The sequence below is a fragment of the Bos grunniens genome, chromosome 21 (assembly GCF_055505025.1).
Source record: "Bos grunniens cultivar Pamir isolate PY7600 chromosome 21, Bosgru_T2T1.0, whole genome shotgun sequence".
In the NCBI taxonomy this organism is placed as follows: Eukaryota; Metazoa; Chordata; class Mammalia; order Artiodactyla; family Bovidae; genus Bos; species Bos grunniens.
The window spans coordinates 48224747-48245296 of NC_141185.1; the positions used below are offsets into that span (position 1 = coordinate 48224747).

Consider the following 20550-nt stretch of genomic DNA (forward strand, 5'->3'; position numbering starts at 1 on the left):
GAGGATGAGATGGCTGGATGGCATCACTGACTCGATGGACGTGAGTCTGAGTGAACTCCAGGAGTTGGTGATGGACAGGGAGGCCTGGCGTGCTGCGATTCATGGGGTCGCAAAGAGTCGGACACAACTGAGCGACTGATCTGATCTGATCTGAACACATCTGTAAATGACTAGTGGAAAAAACCATAGTTTTGACTATACAGACAAATACTGTCAGTCTGCTCTCTCTGGAGGTTGTACCAGACTATATGTACATCAGTGATATATCAGAAGACTGCTTTCCCTATGATTTCACTAACCTAGAGTACTTTTTTTTTTGTTTGTTTTCATAGTTATGAATTTCATAGTTGAACGTGGTGTTGTAATTGCAGTTTCTTTTTCAGACTGCCTTACTCTGAGTGAAGCTGAGCGTCTTTACATGTGTTTAAAAGCCTTTCTGTTTCCTTTTCTGTGAACTGTTTTGGCAGAATTCTTTGCTCGTTTTTCTTTCTTCTTCTTTTTTAAACCCTTGATTTTATTTGTTTATTTTTGGCTGCACTGTGTCTTCCCTGCTGCACACAGGTATTCTCTGGTTGTGGAGAGCAGGGGCTACTCTCGAGTTGTGCGTGGGCTTCTCACTTCGGGGACTTCTCTTGCTGCGGAGCACAGCTCTAGACGCCTGGGGCTTCCGTGGTTGTGGCTCGAGGGCCATAGAGGGAAGGTGCACCGACTTCGTTGCTCTGAGGCTTGTGGAATCTTCCTGGGCCAGGGATTGAACCTGTGCCCCCTGTATTGGCAGGCAGATTCTCACCCATTGGACCATCAGGGAAGTCCTGCTCATTTTTCTAGTGTGTTATTGCTCTTATTGATGTAAGAGCTCTTTTTATATTGAGGAGGTCAACCCTTTGGATGCTGTCTTTTAACTTTCAATTTTAAGGTGTTTAAAATAAAGAATTTTTAAAACATATTTGGTTTTACTAAGCTTTTATTTTTTAGCCTTATGGCTTTGTATCATTTTTAAAGGGATTCTTTAGTCCTTCTCTATACAAAAATATTCCCCCAGGCTTTCTTCAAGTATTTTTAGGATGTAAAGAATTTTAACATTTGACCTTTTGATCCATTTAGAATTTATTTTGGTGTAAAGAGTGAGGTAAAACTCTTTTTCTCTAGACGGTATTTGGGTAGTATCTTAAATCAGCCGTCCCCAGCCTTTTTGGCACCGGCCCATGGATCGGTCCCACGGATGCGGGTTAGAGGGGGTGGTTTGGGCTGATTCAAGCACAGCAGTGTTGGCACTCTGACGAGAATCTACTGCTGATGCTAATCTGATAGGAGGTGGAACTTAGATGGTGATACAAGCAATGGGGAGTGGCTGTAAATACAGATGAAGCTTCATGCGCTTGCCAGCTGCTCATCTCCTAACAGGCTACAGACCAGTACCAGTCCATGGTCCCAGGACTGGGGACCCCGGTCTTAGATGTTGAGTACCAGGAATGGCTCTCTCATGAAATGTGCTCTGGAATTTGCCAAACTCTTTAGTCTATGAATTGAGATTTAACTTTTCTTTTTTTTTTCAGAATAAAGCATTTCAACTTTTGAGAATTTTGCAACATATGGCTTAAGTATCCTCTTGGAAAAATTAGCTAGAAGTTTCCAGAGAGTATTCAAGCAAGTTGTATTATGTTAAAAAGGTTAATAGTGTAATGAAATTGGTCTTGAGCAAACAGGTTTTGGATGGACAACTTTGACATGTATACTGTGAAGGTATGAATCAACTTGTCAAACTCACAATTTATTCTTTGTGTTATAGGAGAGTACAGTTTTGAGGAACTTTTGAAAACTGTGTAGCTAACCTCTGTATCACTATTTTGACGTGTATTCTGTTAATGTGACATTAAGGAGGAAAGGGTTTAGTGGTCAGATATGTTTCAGAAATACTGTAATAAACCAAGTTAAACAGATTATGTAACTAGTGGACTGTTAGACTATCATGGGCTGTAAATTCTGAATCTTCAAGGGCGAGGATCATGTAGGCAATATTCCTCCAAGCTAGTTTACTATCAGATTCTTTCCTCACAGATTGTCTTTCTTAGGACTAGTTGTTTGGGAAACAGTGTTCTCTCTCAGAATAATGGATTCAAGGGACTGTTTAAGAATTCAAGACCTGTTGATGGTCACTTCTTAACTGTTTTATGTTTTATCTGCAGTTTCTTTACTTCCTTCATTGAGTTCTCATGTTCTTAATTTATGGAGCTTAAACTAAAGCCATTAAAGTACGAATTGGGTAGGCACAGTTATTGAACTGTCACCTGGTGACATTGTGAAGAACAGAAGTGTGGCTTTTGAAAATGGGGGACTGCAAATGTACTAGTTATTAAAAAGGAGAAGATACCACAAATTCTAGTCTAGTGAACTAGTCTCTGGCTAAGGTCCATAGCGTATGTTCTGTCATGTGTCAGAGAGGGCTTCCCTGGTGGCTCAGACAGTAAAGAATCTGACTGCAGTGCAGGAGACTCGGGTTCGCTCCCTGGGTCAGGAAGATCCCCCGGAGAAGGGAATGACTATCCACTCTAGTATTCTTGCCTGGGAAATCCCATGAACAGATGTGCTTGGCAGGCTACAGTCTATGGGGTTGCAAAGAGTCAAACACGACTGAGAAACTAAGCATGTGTATATGGCTTATGGTAAGAAATGAAGGGCTCCTTAGGAGTCAACCAGGACTTCCTGAGAAAGGCCCTGTCACCATGACATCATTGCCTTTTGGACAGGGTCCCCAGATTAGTGAATCAGAGAAGCAGAGTAATGTCTAGATTTCAGTAAGGCATTTGAGAGTTTGTCTTGTGATGCTTCTGCAGATTGGGTACATGTGGACTAGACTGTAATATGATTAAGATTTGTAACCAGTTGAATAAATCATTCCAGAAGAGCTGCTCAATGGGGAGTGACTGCTTCATGGGTGTAGGGTTCCTTCTGGGTGGTGGAAATTTTCTGGAATTAGATAGTCATGGTGGTTGCACAACATTGTGAATATACTAAAAACCACTGAACTCCATTCTGTAAAATGGTTAAAAAATGGTGAATCTATCTAATATACATTGTAGCTCAAAAAAAGGAGCTGCTAGATTTTTAATTCAAAGATAACTTGTTAGGGCATGTTACATGTAAAACATTTGTGTTTGGACTTATGAATGTATTAGTGGTATATTGATCAAACTTCAGTTGCTGGAGTGGTTAATATGCTGCACATGGTTAATACATGACAGATTTTGCTTTCAAGATACCTTGAACGTAACTGTGACGTCCTGCACTGGGGTTTAAAAAATGGAGTGTCTGCAACACAGGATAGAGAAGTAGCATTAGTAGGGAGAGGATTAGTGAGAAGAAAAACAAAACGAACCAAACCTGAGATTTCTTATTTATTTTAGGAGCTGAGGCAATGGTGAAAATCCCATGGACGGAGGAGCCTGGTAGGCTGCAGTCCATGGGGTCGCTAAGAGTGGAATATGACTGAACGACTTCACTTTCACTTTTCACTTTCATGCATTGGAGGAGGAAATGGCAACCCACTCCAGTGTTCTTGCCTGGAGAATCCCAGGGACGGGGGAGTCTGGTGGGCTGCCGTCTATGGGGTCGCACAGAGTTGGACAGGACTGAAGTGACTTAGCAGTAGCAGCAATGCAGCTGCTGACTTTCTTTCTTTCTTTTTTTAATTGGAGGATAATTGCTTTATAATATTGTATTGGTTTCTGCCATACATCAACATGAATCAGCCACAGGTATACATGAGATGTTTATTAACTCACTAGTAGAAATGTGACCTATGCAGCAAAGGAAGAGGTGGCCCTACCGTCCTCTGTAAGAATCAGAGGCTACCTGAAGCTGGTTTTATGTTCTGGAGGCCATACTTTAAGAGGGACCTTGATAGGTATGTGGTGGGGTTCCTTCACACCCACAGCAGGCACTGCTGATACATCAGGATCCTTCCCTGGGGAACCACTCCCATCAGTGGGTGTCTGTCCTCTAGTTGAGACTTGGTTATCGCTCTGGGCCTAGAGCATGTTGAGTGAGCATGTCCAGCATTAAGAAAGGTCTAGGTTGGGAAGATCCCCTGGAGGAAGGAGGGCATGGCAATCCACTCCAGTATTCTTGCCTGGAGCCCATGGACAGAGGAGCCTGGTGGGGTACAGTCCATGGTGTCCCAAAGAGTCGGACACGACTGAGTGACTGAGCACAGCACAGCACGGAGATTATAACGCTTGGGGAGTAACTGAAGGACTGAGATCACTTAATATGGAAACAAAATTTAGAGGGAACACAGAATCATAGAATTGCAAAGATCAACCCCTCCTCCAGTGTAGGAATTTATTTACCCGTTAATGTTTTGCCTGCCATTACTTAAAAATCCCTGAAAAATGAAAGAGGGTTTCAATTTATCATGTACAGTACCAGAGGAACAGAACTTGTCAATAAAAATCTGCTTAATATGAGGAAGAACTTTGTAACAAGAGATTTCCCAAAACTTGCTTTGAGAAAACGCATGTTGCAGATTTTTACGTACAGATTGTATAACGGTTAGTGGAAGATTTATGTTCTAACCTAAGGGCTTTCTCAAGTTACTTAAAATTGTTTTTATTTCCATTTCCTATTATTAAAAGGTACTTTTATTTTGAATGACTTGATGATATTCCATTGCTCATTGTATTTTTTTTTCTGACATGGCTAAAAATGTTGGGATGGTTATGTTGCGTGCTTAGTCGCTTCAGTTGTGTCTGACTCTTTGCGACCCCATGGACTGTAGTCCACCAGTCTCCTCTGTCCATGGGATTTTTCAGGCAAGCACACTGAAATGAGCTGCCATTTCCTTCTCCAGGGAATCTTCCAGACCTAGGAATTAAACCTGGGTCTCCTGTATTGCAGGCGGATTCTTGACTGACTGAGCTACAAGGAAAGAGTTATTCATAAATTACTCAACATCAAAGGATGAAAGATCTAACTGATGTCAAAAGGCAATATAGATTGCCCTGGAAATGATGCAAAAAGTTAATGTGTGAAAGTTTAGCTAAGGAAGAGGTTCTTTTATGGCTTGGGTTTTGCAATATAGTCTGAAATAGTATGGGAGGGAATGGACAGCATAACTGTGTGTGTGTTTGTCTCACTCTCTTGTGCTCCTTTAGGGGTGAGTCTTTTTCCACTTCTTGGTGTCGAACAGCATCTCCTGTCACAGTGCTTTTCACAGAGTAGATGCTCAGAATATCATTCCATTGAATTGGTGAAAAGTTGTGTGGAACAGGGGGGCTCTGGTGGTTAAGAGAATTCCATTATTGATGATGATGAGAGTTTAGCATTCTTTCTTCTTTCTTTCATTATTTGGCTGTATTAATCATTGAGTGGTCCTCAAGCAAGAGAGAAAACAGTTTGTGACATTCAGCAGTTATTTACTGAGCACCATGCTTCAAATAGAAATCAGAAAAGGATTCCACCCTTACCTTCTTAAATAATGTTAAGAGATAAAGAGATACTGAGAAAGTCTAGAGGAAGTTTGGAGGAAGAAGGGATTATTTCCAGTGGTAGACGGTGCGAGAGTTCATGGACGGAGGTGCCTTTTGAAAGTACTACTTGAATTGTCAGAGATTGGCGGTGCCGATCAGAAGTTTTATCAACCTTTATTCTTAGTACACATCTCCATCCCTGGCTTCCCATGTCACAACTTGATGAACTCTACTTTCTCTACAAGCTCCCTCATTTTTTCTGGCCCTAACAAATTTACCGCATCTCCTTTATCATGCCATCTTGACTTCCTTCCCTGTAGCAATGGGAGAACTGTTTTTCTTCTTAAGATTCAGTCTTCTCTCTGTGGTTTGGATCCTGTCCCTTCTTGTCTTCTAGGGTTCTTATCCAGTGTTTTTTCCTTAACTTGAGCTCATAACTTGACTTTTTTTTTTTTTTTTTTCGGATTCTTTTTCTTTAGCACATAAATATCCTCACCCATTTTAGATAAACTCCCTCAATCCGAGACCCTGTCTAGGATTATTGTCTCTTATTTTCTCCTTCAAGGAAAGCTTGTCTTTATTCCCTATGTCCACTTTTTTGGTGTGTCTTAACTTAGGTGGGTATGATCGTGTGCCCTCCTTTACCCCCACTGTGATTTCTCTTTCTCGAGTCATCAATGACCTAATTGCTGTGCCCACTGGAAAATTTTCATGACTTATTTTATTTAATCTCTGCAGCATTTGACACTCTTGTCTTTTCACTTCATGAGATTTTCTTCCTTTTAACTGGGTATCTTTTTATGCTTTAAAATTTTGATCTGTGTAAAAATATATTGCCTATCTAAGAAAATAAATTTAGGCAGTGCCTCCTCCAAGAAGCTTACTTGGACACTCACCCTTCCTCCAGGTCTGAGTTAGATGTCCCTCTCTTGTGTCTCTATGGACGTCCCAAGTGACTCAGTGGTAAAGAATCCACCTGCCAATGCAGGAGATGCGGATTCGATCCCTGGGTCGGAAAGATCCCCTGGGGGTAGGGCATGACAACCTGTTCCAGTATTCTTGCCTGAAAAATCCCATCGACAGAGGAGCCTGGCAGGCTGCAGTCCATGGGGTCACAAAAAGTTGGATGTGACTGAGCACACACACACTCTTGTGTCTTTTTAGCTCCTGCCCCCCAAGTGTCTTTATTGTAGTTTTCACAGTATGCTGCTTTATATTTATGTCTTATCTAATTTACTGTGAGCCTTAGGGGCTTCCCTAGTGGCTCAGATGGTGAAGAATCTGCCTGCAGTGCAGGAACCCTGGATTTGATCCCTGTGTCAGGAAGATCCTATGGAGAAGGAAATGGTTACCCACTCTAGTATTCTTGCCTGGAGAATCCCATGGACAGAGCAGCCTGGTGGACTATAGTCCATGGGGTCACAAAAAGTCAGACATGACTGAGTGACTTTTTTTTTTTCACTTTAGAGACCAGGGTTTATGTCTTTCATGATTATCACAGTTAACCCCACCTCTTGATACATTCTCACTAACGATTAGATTTGATCAATAACTTTTTTGGTGTATTCTTGGTCTGCAGGCTCTCCTTGTTCCCCTGGGCTCTAGCAGCTGCTGCAGTTGGCAGTGACTCAGAGAACTGGTTTTTTTGCAAAGAAATATGTGCCTGTCTTCCACCTAGTAGAGGACTCTCACCTGTTTTTTTTTTTTCTCAAGAGCTGATTGCAATCAGCAGTGACTAGGCTGAGGCTTTAGCTTACTTTGAAGTTTTTTTTTTTTTTCATTTAGGGTTAGAAGGTCTTTCATGCTTTATGATATATGGTAAAGTCAAGGTGGATGGGTGGATAGGTTGAACATGGTAATGTTTCACCAGGCTGAGCTTCTGAAGATTTGGTCCTGCTGCTAAGTTGCTTCAGTTGTGTCCGACTCTGTGTGACCCCATAGACGGCAGCCCACCAGGCTCCTCTGTCCCTGGGATTCTCCAGGCAAGAATACTGGAGTGGGTTGCCATTTCCTCCTCCAATGCATGAAAGTGAAAAGTGAAAGTGCAATCGCTCAGTTGTGCCCGACTCTTAGCGACCCCATGGACTGCAGCCTACCAGGCTTCTCCGTCCATGGGATTTTCCAGGCAAGAGTACTGGAGTGGGGTGGTTAATCTTGTTTGCCCAGAACTTTTCACTGAAGTATAGTTTAAATACCATAAAATTCTCTCATTTTCAGTGTATAACTCAGTGATTTTTAGTAAATTTACCAAATGGTGCAACCGTCACCATAGTCTACCACCCTGGTTAAGATGAGGGACCATTTTGAAATTCAGACATTTAATTTTGGCACGTGAACCTGGCATACCTCATGTCCAGTTCAGCAGAATGAAATGATTAGTTCAGGGATGGGTCTGTATTAGGTATCGAGGAACACAGAGGTTAAGCTAAGTTACTTAAGATGAAGAAAAAAAAATTCCCTTCTACTTCTCACTTATTCCTATAGCTGTTCAGATTGGTTTAAATCATATTCAGAAGTTTCTTTTAAAACAGATACTATCAAGATTTCTCATTTTGCGTGTATGGCTTGGAAAGCTAGCCTTTGTCATGTCTTGCCTAGGTGACTGCCTGCCTTTCTTCAGTAGTTCTGCAGCCATTAATAGCCCCTCTTCCTAATCCATTGTGTTTGGAGTGATCTTATAAATCAGACCTAATCACTTCCTTCCCTGTTTCAAATCCTTCAAAGTTTCTGTACAGTTTCTTCCTTTGGCTTGACATATTCCCCCCCATCAAGACACACAGACACACACTCACACACATTAACACATAAATGCCATTTTCTCTGGGAACCCAGCCCTAATTCCCCTCCCTTTTCATATGGTGAGGAATGCCTTTTTGAATAATCTACACTCCTTTTTCTCAGGACTGGGTTTTTGCCACACAGTGTTGAAATTATGAGGCTGTTTCCAAAGCTGAGACGGTGCTCATATGTGTTAGTGGCTCAGTACTTATCCTATTTATGAGGAAAGACGGCCTACTCGGACGCTTTTCCTCAGTGAGTCATGCAGACATTTGGGGGGCGTTTGCTCGGCAAGCTGGGTGTGTACCCGCCGAGCCGCTCCTGGAGGAACCGAATCTCAGTGGTTTGGAGTAGTCAGTTCCGGCATTGGTGTGTTCCGCTTCTGTATTGCACAGAGCTGGGAAACCGCTCAAGTCATGTGCTGGGTGGAACTTGTTCAACTGGTTTCCTCTTCACAGACCCCTAATTCAGATTCCCACCTTGATTCTTCTCTCCGTATGCTCTCGGTCTGGGCTTGTTTCAAGGCTTACCACATGAGAGTCCTCCACATAGTCATTTCTTTGTCTTGCTGAGTGGTGGGATGGGTAGGGCCACGTAGATGCTCCCTTTGACAGATGTTATCAGGGAACCCACGCGTTACTGGGTGTCAGGCTCTAGAAGCAGGTTTATTTCTGGGATTTGGCTGTCCCCTACACATGCACAAACATATAGCTACCAAAAGTTAGAGCCTTAGCGCTTATATGCGTTACCTCAGTTAATCCTCACAGCAGTTTTATGAGAATAGGTGCCATTCCTAATCCTGCTTTACAGACAGGAAGCTGAAGCTCAGAGAGGTATAGTTAGATAGATTGTTCTTGCTCATTATTTCCTTCCCTCTTTTCTCAAGGAAGAAGTGGGTATGTTCCTTTCCATAGATAACTGCCCCCCACCCCGCTCCGTGTTCTTCAGAATCTTCTTTACTTTTTGTTTCTTGTGTCTTTAGTCCCTCTTTCCTTGCAAGGTGCAAATAAGTGCCTCTTCTTCAATTATTTAAAAAAAGAGAGAGGGAAATACATGCCCTCCCTGGCTGTGCCACCACTGCAGACTCAGTCGGTCGGTTCAGTCACTCAGTCATGTCTGACTCTTTGCAACCCCAACTTTTTGTTTTTCTCTCTTCTTTCTTTATTTCTGGCTGTGCTGGGTCTTCGTTGCTGCTCTTGGGGGCTGCTCTTCGTTGCAGTGCGCAGACTTCTCATCTCAGTGGCTTCTCTTGTGGTGGAGCACGGGCTCTGGGGCCCTAGCAGGTTTCAGTAGTTGGGGCACAAGGGCTTAGTTGCTCCACAGTATGTGAGATCTTCCTGGACCAGGGATCAGACCCGTGTCCCCTGCATTGGAAGGTAGATTCTTAACCACTGGACCCCCAGGGAAGTCCTAACTCTTTCTTTATTCCCCTGGTTTTTCTTCTTCCCTTTTTAGATTTCTTGAGAAAGAACTCTACACTTGCTGTCTCTGGTTCTCCACCTCTAGTGCCGTTTCTGGAGATAGTATCTGATCCTGTCTCACCACTCCACTGAGACGCCCCCTGTTGGGGTCCCAGATGACCTTCTTTCTTATTTGCCAGGTCCTTTTCTTCTTGCCACCCATCTCTGTGCAGCATTTGAAGTTGGTGACCTCCCCAGTTTCCTAAAATGTTTTCTTCCTTGACTGCCATCATGTGATTCTCTCATAGTTCTCATTTTACCATGGTAACTGTTCTTTCTCTGTAATATTCGCCTCTTAAGTGTCAGCGTTTTCCAAGGCACAGTCCTGGAACTTGAAAACAGTCTTTCTCTAGGGAGCTCATCCACTCCCGAGGTGCCACTTTTCAAATCTGGGTCTCCAACCTGGTCTTTCTCTTGAGTTTTTCAGACTTGTACTTCCATCACGTCTCTGCCTGGGTGTCTCATGGACCGCTCCAGTTGAACATGTTTCAGACATGAGCTTTTCATTCTGGCCTGCTTCCCCAGGGGTCCCCAGCCTTGTTTAATGGCATGGTCTTTTATTTAGCCATCCATTCCACGAGTCACCAAATCATCTCTTAAAAATAAAACAACCTTGTTCCTTTTACAGAAGTTTTTGCAAGTTTGCTATAGATGGTACACGTTGCCAGTGGGACAGTGTGAGAATGTGAAGTTTCCCTACATACTAGGCAATAATAAGTTACTATCCTTTTTTATCTTTGCCATTCTGATAGCTGAAAATGGTTTTATTGTTACTTTAATTTGAATTCCTTTGATCAGTAGTGAGATTAAGATTTTTTCCCCCATAATTGCTGGTTATTTGTATTCTTTTCTGAATTGCCTGTTTGTGTTTCTAGAGCATTTTCCTAGGGAGATATTTGTCATTTTATTTATTTAAAGCATATATATGTGTGTGTATGTGTGTGTGCGTGCGTGTGCATCTAAAAATTATGTGAGAGGGGACTTCCTAGGCGGTCCAGTGGTTAGGGCTCCATGCTTCCACGGTGGAGGGTGGGACTCAGGTTCAGTCCCTCATCAGGGAACGAAGATCCCGCATGCCATGTGGCCAAAAAATAAAAATAAAGATTATGGGAGATTATTAGCTCCTTGTTATGGGTTGCAGATTTCTCCTCCGGCTTCTTTCAAATTTTAATTTTTTTAAATTGCTTTGTAGAAGTTTAACTGATTAGCCAGTTTATTTCTTGCTTTTAAAAAATGATTTCTGTATCCACAGTCTTGTTTGGAAAGGCCTTTCTCATTTCAAGGTTATATGACCATTCATTTATTTATTTTTAAATGTTTTTAATTTGTAATGTTAATTTTAAAAATTAAAAAAATTTTAACATTAATTTTTAAATGTTTTTAAATCTCTAATCCACTTGATTTTTAATGTAAGGTCAGGAGCTTTTTTTTTCCCCCCCATTTGTCTTGTAAACCTTCATCTTTCTCAGTGTCCTTCTAACCCCTACTCCCAGCCATATAACAGATCTTCAGATGGGGTCAGTTCTTTCTCTGAAATTACTCATCATTTTTCTGTTTCCGCCATTGCCCTAACTGAAGACCTTACTACCTCTCCCCTGGATTCTTGCGCAGGGGCCATGCTAATCTTCTCTGTATCGTTCCAATTTTAGTATATGTGCTGCCGAAGCGAGCCCTCCCCTGGATTCTTGAAGTAGTTGCCTAATATTTCTCTGTTGACTCTGTCTTCTGTGCTGTTGTCCTGGTTACCATGCTGAATGTCAGATCTGACCAAGCTGCTCTTCTGCTCACAAAGTTTTGTGGTTTCCATTGCCTGCAGATTAAAATCCTGATGTTCCAGCTACATCTCCACGTACTCCTCTACCACAAGGATTTGTCATTCCTTAAATATGCCATTTGTTTTCAGTCCTTTTTGCTCTTTTTTTGTGCTGTCTCCTTTATCTTCAGTGTCTGTTTTTCCCGTTTTCACCTCTCTACATACAATTTATCTTAAAAAGCCTAGTGCAAATATCATCTCCTATTGTAGCCAGCAGTGTAAGCATCTTTCTTCTCAGAGGGTGGTCTCCGGTATCCAGCACTTTTTTATGCCACTGCAAGGTTGCACAGAGTGATCCATTAGAAATGTTTCCTAAATGGGTACGTGACTGTCAGAGTACATTTTAAAAATACGTATAAATCAAAGTTTTATCAAAATAGGGTAAATATGAAATTATATCAAGACTATTTATAAGAATTATTATGCCATTATAGTAAAGATGGGCTTTTATATAAGCACGTATTTTTCACAGTAGGGGTGTCAACTTCAGTGTTTAATAGGTCTCCTTTTTGGTACTTGATGGAATAAGGGTTGTTAATGAGGGCCATGCCCTGTGGTTTAGGATGCTTTAAGAAGCATCAGAACTTGAGCATTAAGTAGATGATAACTATTATTATTTTCAAAGGAGGCAATATATTGCAGCAATTGAGTTTGAGCTTTAGAATCACACCAGCTTGGGTTTAATTGTGAGCTCAGCCACTTACTAGACAAGTAATCTTGGATAAGTTACTTTACTTTGAGGACCCCATGTTTTTTTTTTTTTTTTTTAAATCAGTAAAGTAAGAATAATAATACCATTTACCGTAAGAGGTTTTGCAAGGATCAACTGAGATAATACATGTGAAGTAGTTAGCTTAATGTCTGCCAAAATTGAAAAATAGTGTTAGAGATTTTTTTTTTTAGCATTATTTGTAGAAAACGAACCATTTAAACGTTACTTTTCCTGTTTAATGGTTGTGTTTCAGGTAATGTCACTTAATTTTTTCTTTTTTTTTTTTTAGTAATTTTCATTTGAGTTAGATTTATTAAAGCTGTTGTAGGGTTAAACTTGAGGAGAAAATGTTCAAAGTTTATATCCCTTTTTGTGGGAGGAAGGACTAACACCTCTGTTCTCCATTTCCTTACTATGGAGAGTTTTGTCGCTGAGGCCTGTCTGTGGCCCTGGGGAGACACCTCATCACAGACAAGAGTGTGCCGGTGTCACTTGTTGGTATAATATTCTCAGAACTTTTTTTTTTTAAAGTGACTTATTTTTTAAAACATTGGTACTTGAAGAAAAATTTTAAAAGCCTATATTGTTGCCAAAGAGATTTTCTAAAACACAGATCTGATCAGGTCACTTCTGAGTTAAAATCCTCCAGTGTCCCTTGTGCCGGATGGAGAGGTTTCTTAGCTGATAAACAGGCCTTGCACCATCCAAGCTGCTCTTTTTTCTCATCGTTACCTCCTACTTTCCCTTCCAGCAACGTCAGTGCTGAACTGTTTTGTAACCCACTGTGTTTTCTCAGCCCTCCCTTCCTTTGTACATGGTATGTATTCTACCTGGAGGCCTTCTCTGCTTTGGCCATTTGGTTGACTCCTCACCATTCTTCAAAATCCACTAGTATTTATAGATAATGTGAAGCTGGGAGAGAAGTTAGTATTTCGGGCCACAGAATTAGGATCTGCAAATATGTTGACATTCAGGACAATGGGCTGAATCAAGCTGAAAGAAATGTACTAGAGATGAGTGCAAATAAGAATCTAATATACGGAACTGCAGAGATCAGGTTTAGCAGCAGTGTATTTGGGGGAAACCATACTAAGAAACTCTGTTGATTAGAAAAGTGTTATACAATAATTTAATCAAGGCTTTATCTGTGGTTTTGGTCTGTTCAGAATGAAGAAGTGATGTTCCAGTTCCATTTCAGGCCAGTCAGACCACACCTGGAACATAAGTGTTCAGAGATGAATGAGGAAGACTCGAGGGGCAGGGAGTCACATCTCAGACTCCTGGTAGCACCAGCTGATGCTCTGAGTGCTGACTTTATGCAGGCACTGTTCTTAACGCTTTGTGTGGTAATCTCTTTTAACCCTCACGGTTGTCCTGTGAGGTAGGTGCTGTTCTCTTTTCTTGAGGCATACATGAAGGAACTGGAATCGTCTTACTGACAGAAGTGTCAGCATGTGACTCATCATATGAGAGGAAAGGAGGAAAAGCACATATGTTTTAAAAATACTGGCCAAGCCCTGTGCTTAAGCCCTGCATTTCATATGTAATCTCATTTAAGCCTCAACAATAGGCCTATCCTGAAAGTATTGTTATTCCCTTTTAACAAATGAAGAAATTGGGTAAGTGACTCACACTCTTGATAAGTAAGAGAGACAGGATATCTGGAGAAGGAAATGGCAATCCACTCCAGTACTATTGCCTGGAAAATCCCATGGACAGAGGAGCCTGGTAGGCTACAGTCCATGGGGTCGCAAAGAGTCGGACACGACTGAGCAATCTTCACCGTATCCTGCCTGAGGACAGTGTTATCTTAAAATGTAAATTATGGGAGTAGGTCTTATGAGGTCTTTACAACCTCCAGACATTCTTTGGATTATATAACTTCATTGTTAACACTAGCAAGCGGGTACTCTTTCTGCCCCCTTCTGATGCCTATGTCAGAAGCTTTCTCTATCTCCTTTATACTTTAATAAAACTTTATTACACACACACACACACACACACACAAACAGAGACAAGATATAAATCCAGATCTTTAAAAGTCCCCAGCCATTTCTGGACACATTATATTTTAATTCCATATGTTGTCTTGCTCCATGAGGCAGTTTAGGGTACTCATGGGGAGCTGATGCTGGCTTAATAAAAAGCTTTTTGGCTACTAGAATCCTGAGATGAAACGGGTTAATAATTTAAATATGTGATTTCACGTCAGCATCAGTGATCAGGGGTCAGCCTGGATGCTCATATACTTCAGCTTACTCAGTCCTGTCCAACTCTTTGTGACCCCGTGGACTGTATCCCGTAAAGCTTCGTTATCCATGGGATTCCCCAGGGAAGAATACTGGAGTAGGATTTTCTAATCCAGGAGATCTTCTCAACCTGGGGATTGAACCCCCCTCTCTTGTGCCCCTTAACTTGCAGGTGGATTCTTTACCACTGAGCCACCACAGAGTCAGTTTACAGCATGATTTGACCAAGATGTTTTGGGAGTATTCAGGCGTTAAAGTGAGGGAGGGAGTGGGAGGTGAGAGGGGAGTGGAGGAGTTAGGTAGACTGGAAGGGTTTTAATGAGCCTTCCAACCGTGAAATTCTATGAATAGTAAGATAATTTTCAACATGAGAGTTGGTAACATGAGAATTGTGTTGGCCAATGACTTTTCTTTTGTGCATATATTTTATTTATTCATTCAGTTAGTTTTTGTTTTTCTGGCCTCACTGCACGGCGTGTGGGATCATAGTTTCCCAGCAGGAATCCACCCTGTGCCCCTTGCATTGAAAGCGTGTAGTCTTAACTGCTGGACTGCCAAGGAAGTCCCAAACTTATTTTATTTTATTTAGATTTCAGCTTTATTTAGGTACAAGTAGCATATAAAATTGTAGGACTTTGAAAGCAAGCACATTGTGATGATGTGATGTATGTATATATTGTGAAAGGATTTCCTCTGTCTAGTTAACATATCCATCACCTCACATGTTTATCTTTTTTCTTTCTTTTTTGGTGAGAACATTTACAGTTCTGCTGTCTTTCAGTTATACTATGCAGTGTTATCAAGTATAGTCACTGTGTTTTATGTTAGCTCCCCCCTATTCATCTTACAGGTGTGCCTTTGCATCCTTTTACCAATCTCTCCCTATTTTCTCCAGGCCCTACCTCCTGGCAAGCACTAAAAGTTTGACTTTATTTATTTATTTTATCAGATTCCACATATGATGGATACCATACAGTATTTCCCCCCCCCTTTGGTTTATTCTACTTAGCATACTGCCCTCAAGATCCGTCCATGTTGTCACAAGTGGCAGGATTTCCTTCATTTTCATGGCTGAATAATATTTCTTTGTATGTATATGCATACCTGATGCTGGGAAAGATTGAAGGCAGGAGGAGAAGGGGACGACTGAGGACGAGATGGTTGGATAGCGTCACCAACTCAATGGACATGAGTTTGAGCAAACTTTGGGAGATGGTGAAGGACAGGGAAGCCTGGTGTGCTGCAGTCCATGGGGGTCACAAAGAGTCAGATACAGGCGACTGAACGCAACAACAACAACAGTGCATATATCATAACCTCTTTACCCATTCGTTCATGCGTGGGTCCTTGGGTTGTTTCCATATCTTGGCTGTTGTGAATAGTGTTGTGATGATTGTGAGAGTGCAAATATATTTTTGATGTCCTGTCTTCATTTCCTTTGGACATATAGTCATCCCTCTGTATCCGCAGGTTCAGCATCTATGGATTCAGTCAACTGTGGATTGAAAATATCCAGGGAAAAAGTAATTCTGAAAAGTTTCAAAAAGCAAAACTTGAATTTGCTGCTTGGCAGCAATTATTTACATAGCATTTACATTGTATTTACAATAACTTACATAGCATTTACAATGTATCAGGTATTATAAGTAATCTACAGATGATTTAAAGTATATGGGGAGGGTGTGCTTAGGTTGTATGCAAATACTACACCATTTTATATACAGGAGTTGAGCATCCTTGGATTTGGGGTCTTATCCGAGTCCAAGATTTGGGTCCTGAAACCACCCTGTTAATACCCAGGGACGTCTGTATACCCAGCAGTGGGACTGCTGTATGAAAGGCAGTTCTGTTCTTAATTTTTTGAGGAATGTCCATATTGCCTCCATAGTGGCCGCACCAATTTATATTCCCACTGTTGACTGGAAAAAAAAAGTGCAGTCTGAAAGTTGAGAATATGTTTTATTCGGCTGACTTAAACCCGAGAGACAGCCTCTCAGATAGCTCGGAAGGACTGTTTCAAAGAGGTAAGGGAGGAGCCAGGAAAAAATGAGAGTTTTTTGGGGAAAAAAGCCCAAAATGCTCAGGTAGTCGGAACATCGTAAGATTACTGCTATCAACAACACCACCACCACCCAGACATCTCAAGTTAACAAATTTAGTGCTTTTCTACATATGGGAAGATGCAGGAGTCTGAGCTTATTGAAATTATTCCTTTTTTTTTTTTTTTTGGAGGTACACCGTGCACCTTGTGGGATCTTAGTTCCCCAACCAGAAATCGAACCTGTGATCCCCTGCATTGGAATCACAGCCTTGTCTAACTCAATGAAACTAAGCCATGCCGTATGGGGCCACCCAAGATGGACGGGTCATGGTGGAGAGATCTGACAGAATGTGGTCCACTGGAGAAGGGAATGGCAAACCACTTTAGTATTCTTGCCTTGAGAACCCCATGAACAGTATGAAAAGGCAAAAAGATAGGACACTGAAAGAGGAACTCCGCAGGTCAGCAGGTGCCCAATATGCTACTGGAAATTAATGGAGAAATAACTCCAGAAACAATGAAGCTGCTGCTGCTGCTGCTGCTAAGTCACTTCAGTCGTGTCTGACTCTGTGTGACCCCATAGACGGAAGCCCACCAGGCTCTCCCGTCCCTGGGATTCTCCAGGCAAGAACACTGGAGTGGGTTGCCATTTCCTTCTCCAATGAATGAAAGTGAAAAGTGAAAGTGAAGTCACTCAGTCGTGTCTGACTCTTCATGACCCCATGAACTGCAGCCTACCAGGCTCCTCCATCCATGTCATTTTCCAGGCAAGAGTACTGGAGTGGGGTGCCATCGCCTTCTCTGGAAGCAATGAAAAGACGGAGCCAAAATAAAAACAACACCCAGTTGTGAATGGGACTGGTGATAGAAGCAAGATTCGATGGTGTAAAGAGCAATATTGCATAGGAACCTGGAATGGTAGGTCCATGAATCAAGGCAAATTGGAAGGGGTCAAATAGGAGATGATAAGAGAGAACATCGACATTCTAGAAATCAGTGAACTAAAATGGACTGGAATGGGTGAATTTAACTCAGATGACCATTATATCTACTACTGTGGGCAGGAATCCTTTAGAAGAAATGGAGTAGCCATCATAGTCAACAAAAGAATCCGAAATGCAGTACTTGGATGCAATCTCAAAAACGACAGAATGATCTCTGTTCGTTTCCAAGGCAAACCATTCAATATCACGGTACTCTAAGCCTATGCCCCAACCAGTAATGCTGAAGAAGCTGAAGTTGAACAGTTCTATGAAGACCTACAAGACCTTCTAGAACTAACACTCCCAAAAGATGTCCTTTTCATTATAGGGGACTGGAATGCAAAAGTAGGAAGTCAAGAAACACCTGGAGTAACAGGCAAATTTGGCCTTGGAGTACAGAATGAAGCAAGGCAAAGGCTAATAGAGTTTTGCCAACAGAACACACTGGTCATAGCAAACCCCCACTTCCAACAACACAAGAGAAGACTCTACACATGGACATCACCAGATGGTCGACGTCGAAATCAGAGTGATTATATTCTTTGCAGCCAAAGATGGAGAAGCTCTATACGGTCAGCAAAAACAAGACCGGGAGCTGACTGTGGCTCAGATTCATGAACTCCTTATTGCCAAATTCAGACTGAAATTGAAGAAAGTAGGGAAAACCACTAGACCTTTCAGGTATGACCTAAATCAAATCCCTTATGACTATACAGTGGAAGTGAGAAATAGATTTAAGGGACTAGATCTGATAGACAGAGTACCTGATGAACTATGGATGGAGGTTCGTGACATTGTACAGGAGACAGGAATCAATACCATCCCCAAGAAAAATGCAAAAAAGCAAAATGGCTGTCTGAAGAGGCCTTACAAATAGCTGTGAAAAGACGGGAAGTGAAAAGCAAAGGAGAAAAGGAAAGATATACCCATTTGAATGCAGAGTTCCAAAGAATAGCAAGGAGAGATAAGAAAGCCTTCCTCAGCAATCGATGCAGAGAAATAGAGGAAAACAACAGAATGGGAAAGACTAGAGATCTCTTCAAGAAAATTAGAGATACCAAGGGAACATTTATGCAAAGATGGGCTCAATAAAGGACAGAAATGGTATGGACCTAACAGAAGCAGAAGATATTAAGAAGAGGTGGCAAGAATACACAGAAGAACTGTATAAAAAAGATCTTCACGACCCAGATAATCACAATGGTGTGATCACTGACCTAGAGCCAGACATCCTGGAATGTGAAGTCAAGTGGGCCTTAGAAAGCATCACTACGAACAAAGCTAGTGGAGGTGATGGAATTCCAGTTGAGCTATTTTAAATCCTGAAAGATGATGCTGTGAAAGTGCTGCACTCAGTATGCCAGCAAATTTGGAAAACTCAGCAGTGGCCACAGGACTGGAAAAGGTCAGTTTTGATTCCAATCCCAAAGAAAGGCAATGCCAAAGAATGCTCAAACTACCACACGATTGCACTCATCTCACACGCATTGTAATGTTTAAAATTCTCCAAACCAGGCTTCAGCAGTACGTGAACCGTGAACTTCCAGATGTTCAAGCTGGTTTTAGAAAAGGCAGAGGAACCAGACATTAAATTGCCAACATTCGATGGATCATCAAAAAAGCAAGAGAGTTCCATAAAACATCTATTTCTGCTTTATTGACTATGCCAAAGCCTTTGACTGTGTGGATCACAATAAACTGTGGAAAATTCTGAGAGATGGGCATACCAGACCACCTGACCTGCCTCTTGAGAAACCTGTATGCAGGTCAGGAAGCAACAGTTAGAACTGGACATGGAACAACAGACTAGTTCCAAATAGGAAAAGGAGTACTTCAAGGCTGTATATTGTCACCCTGCTTATTTAACTTATATGCCGAATACATCATGAGAAATGCTGGGCTGGAGGAAGCACAAGCTGGAATCAAGATTGCCGGGAAAAATATCAAGAACCTCAGATATGCAGATGACACCACTCTTATGGCAGAAAGTGAAGATGAACTGAAGAGCCTCTTGATGAAAGTGAAGGACGAGAGTGAAAAAGTTCTCTTAAAGCTCAGCATTCAGAAAACTAAGATCACGGCATCTGGTCCCATCACTTCATGGCAGATAGATGGGAAAACGGTGGAAACAGTGGCTTACTTTATTTTTCTGGGCTCCAAAATCACTGCAGATGGTGATTGCAGCCATGAAATTAAAAGACGCTTACTCCTTGGAAGGAAAGTTATGACCAACCTAGACAGCATTTTGAAAAGCAGAGACATTACTTTGCCAACAAAGGTCCATCTAGTCAAGGCTATGGTTTTTCCAGTGGTCATGTACAGATGTGAGAGTTGGACTGTGAAGAAAGCTGAGCGCTGAAGAATTGATGCTTTTGAACTGTGATGTTGGAGAAGACTCTTGAGAGTCCCTTGGACTGCAAGGAGATCCAACCAGTGCATCCTAAAGGAGATCAGTCCTGGGTGTTCATTGAAAGGACTGATGTTGAAGCTAAAACTCCAATACTTTGGCCTCCTGATGTGAAGAGCTGACTCACTGGAAAAGACCCTGATGCTGGGAAAGATTGATGGCGGGAGAAGAAGGGGACGACAGAGGATGAGATGGTTGGATGGCATCATGGACTTGATGGACATGGGTTTCGGTGGACTCCGGGAGTTGATGATGGACAGGGAGGCCTGGCATGCTGCGATTCATGCGACTGCAAAGAGTCGGACATGACTGAACTGAACTGATGATTTAATGATGCTGAGCATCCTTTCCCTTATGTGTTGCTGTTTGTATGCCTTTGGAAAACTATTCAGTACCTCTGTCCATTTAAAAATTGGATTGTTGGGTTTTTTTTTTTTTTTTGCTGTTGTTGAGTTCTTTACATATTTTGGATATTAACCCCTTAACAGATATATGATTTGGAAATACTTTCTTTCATTCTGTAGGTTGCCTTTTCATTTTGTTGATGGTTTCCTTTGCTGTGCAGAAGCTTTTTAGTTTTATATAATCCTCCTTGTTTATTTTTGCTTTTGATGTCAAACCCTCCAAAAAAATTGTCTC

General features: G+C 41.7%; 1 protein-coding gene and 1 pseudogene across 2 annotated transcripts in view; one reads left to right on the plus strand and one right to left on the minus strand.

Annotated features, from left to right (window-relative positions):
- Positions 1 to 20550, plus strand: part of IQGAP1 (IQ motif containing GTPase activating protein 1) — a 135380-nt gene that overhangs the window by 44557 nt on the left and 70273 nt on the right. The window lies entirely within an intron of this gene.
- LOC147349621 (U6 spliceosomal RNA) lies at positions 11282 to 11379 on the minus strand (annotated as a pseudogene).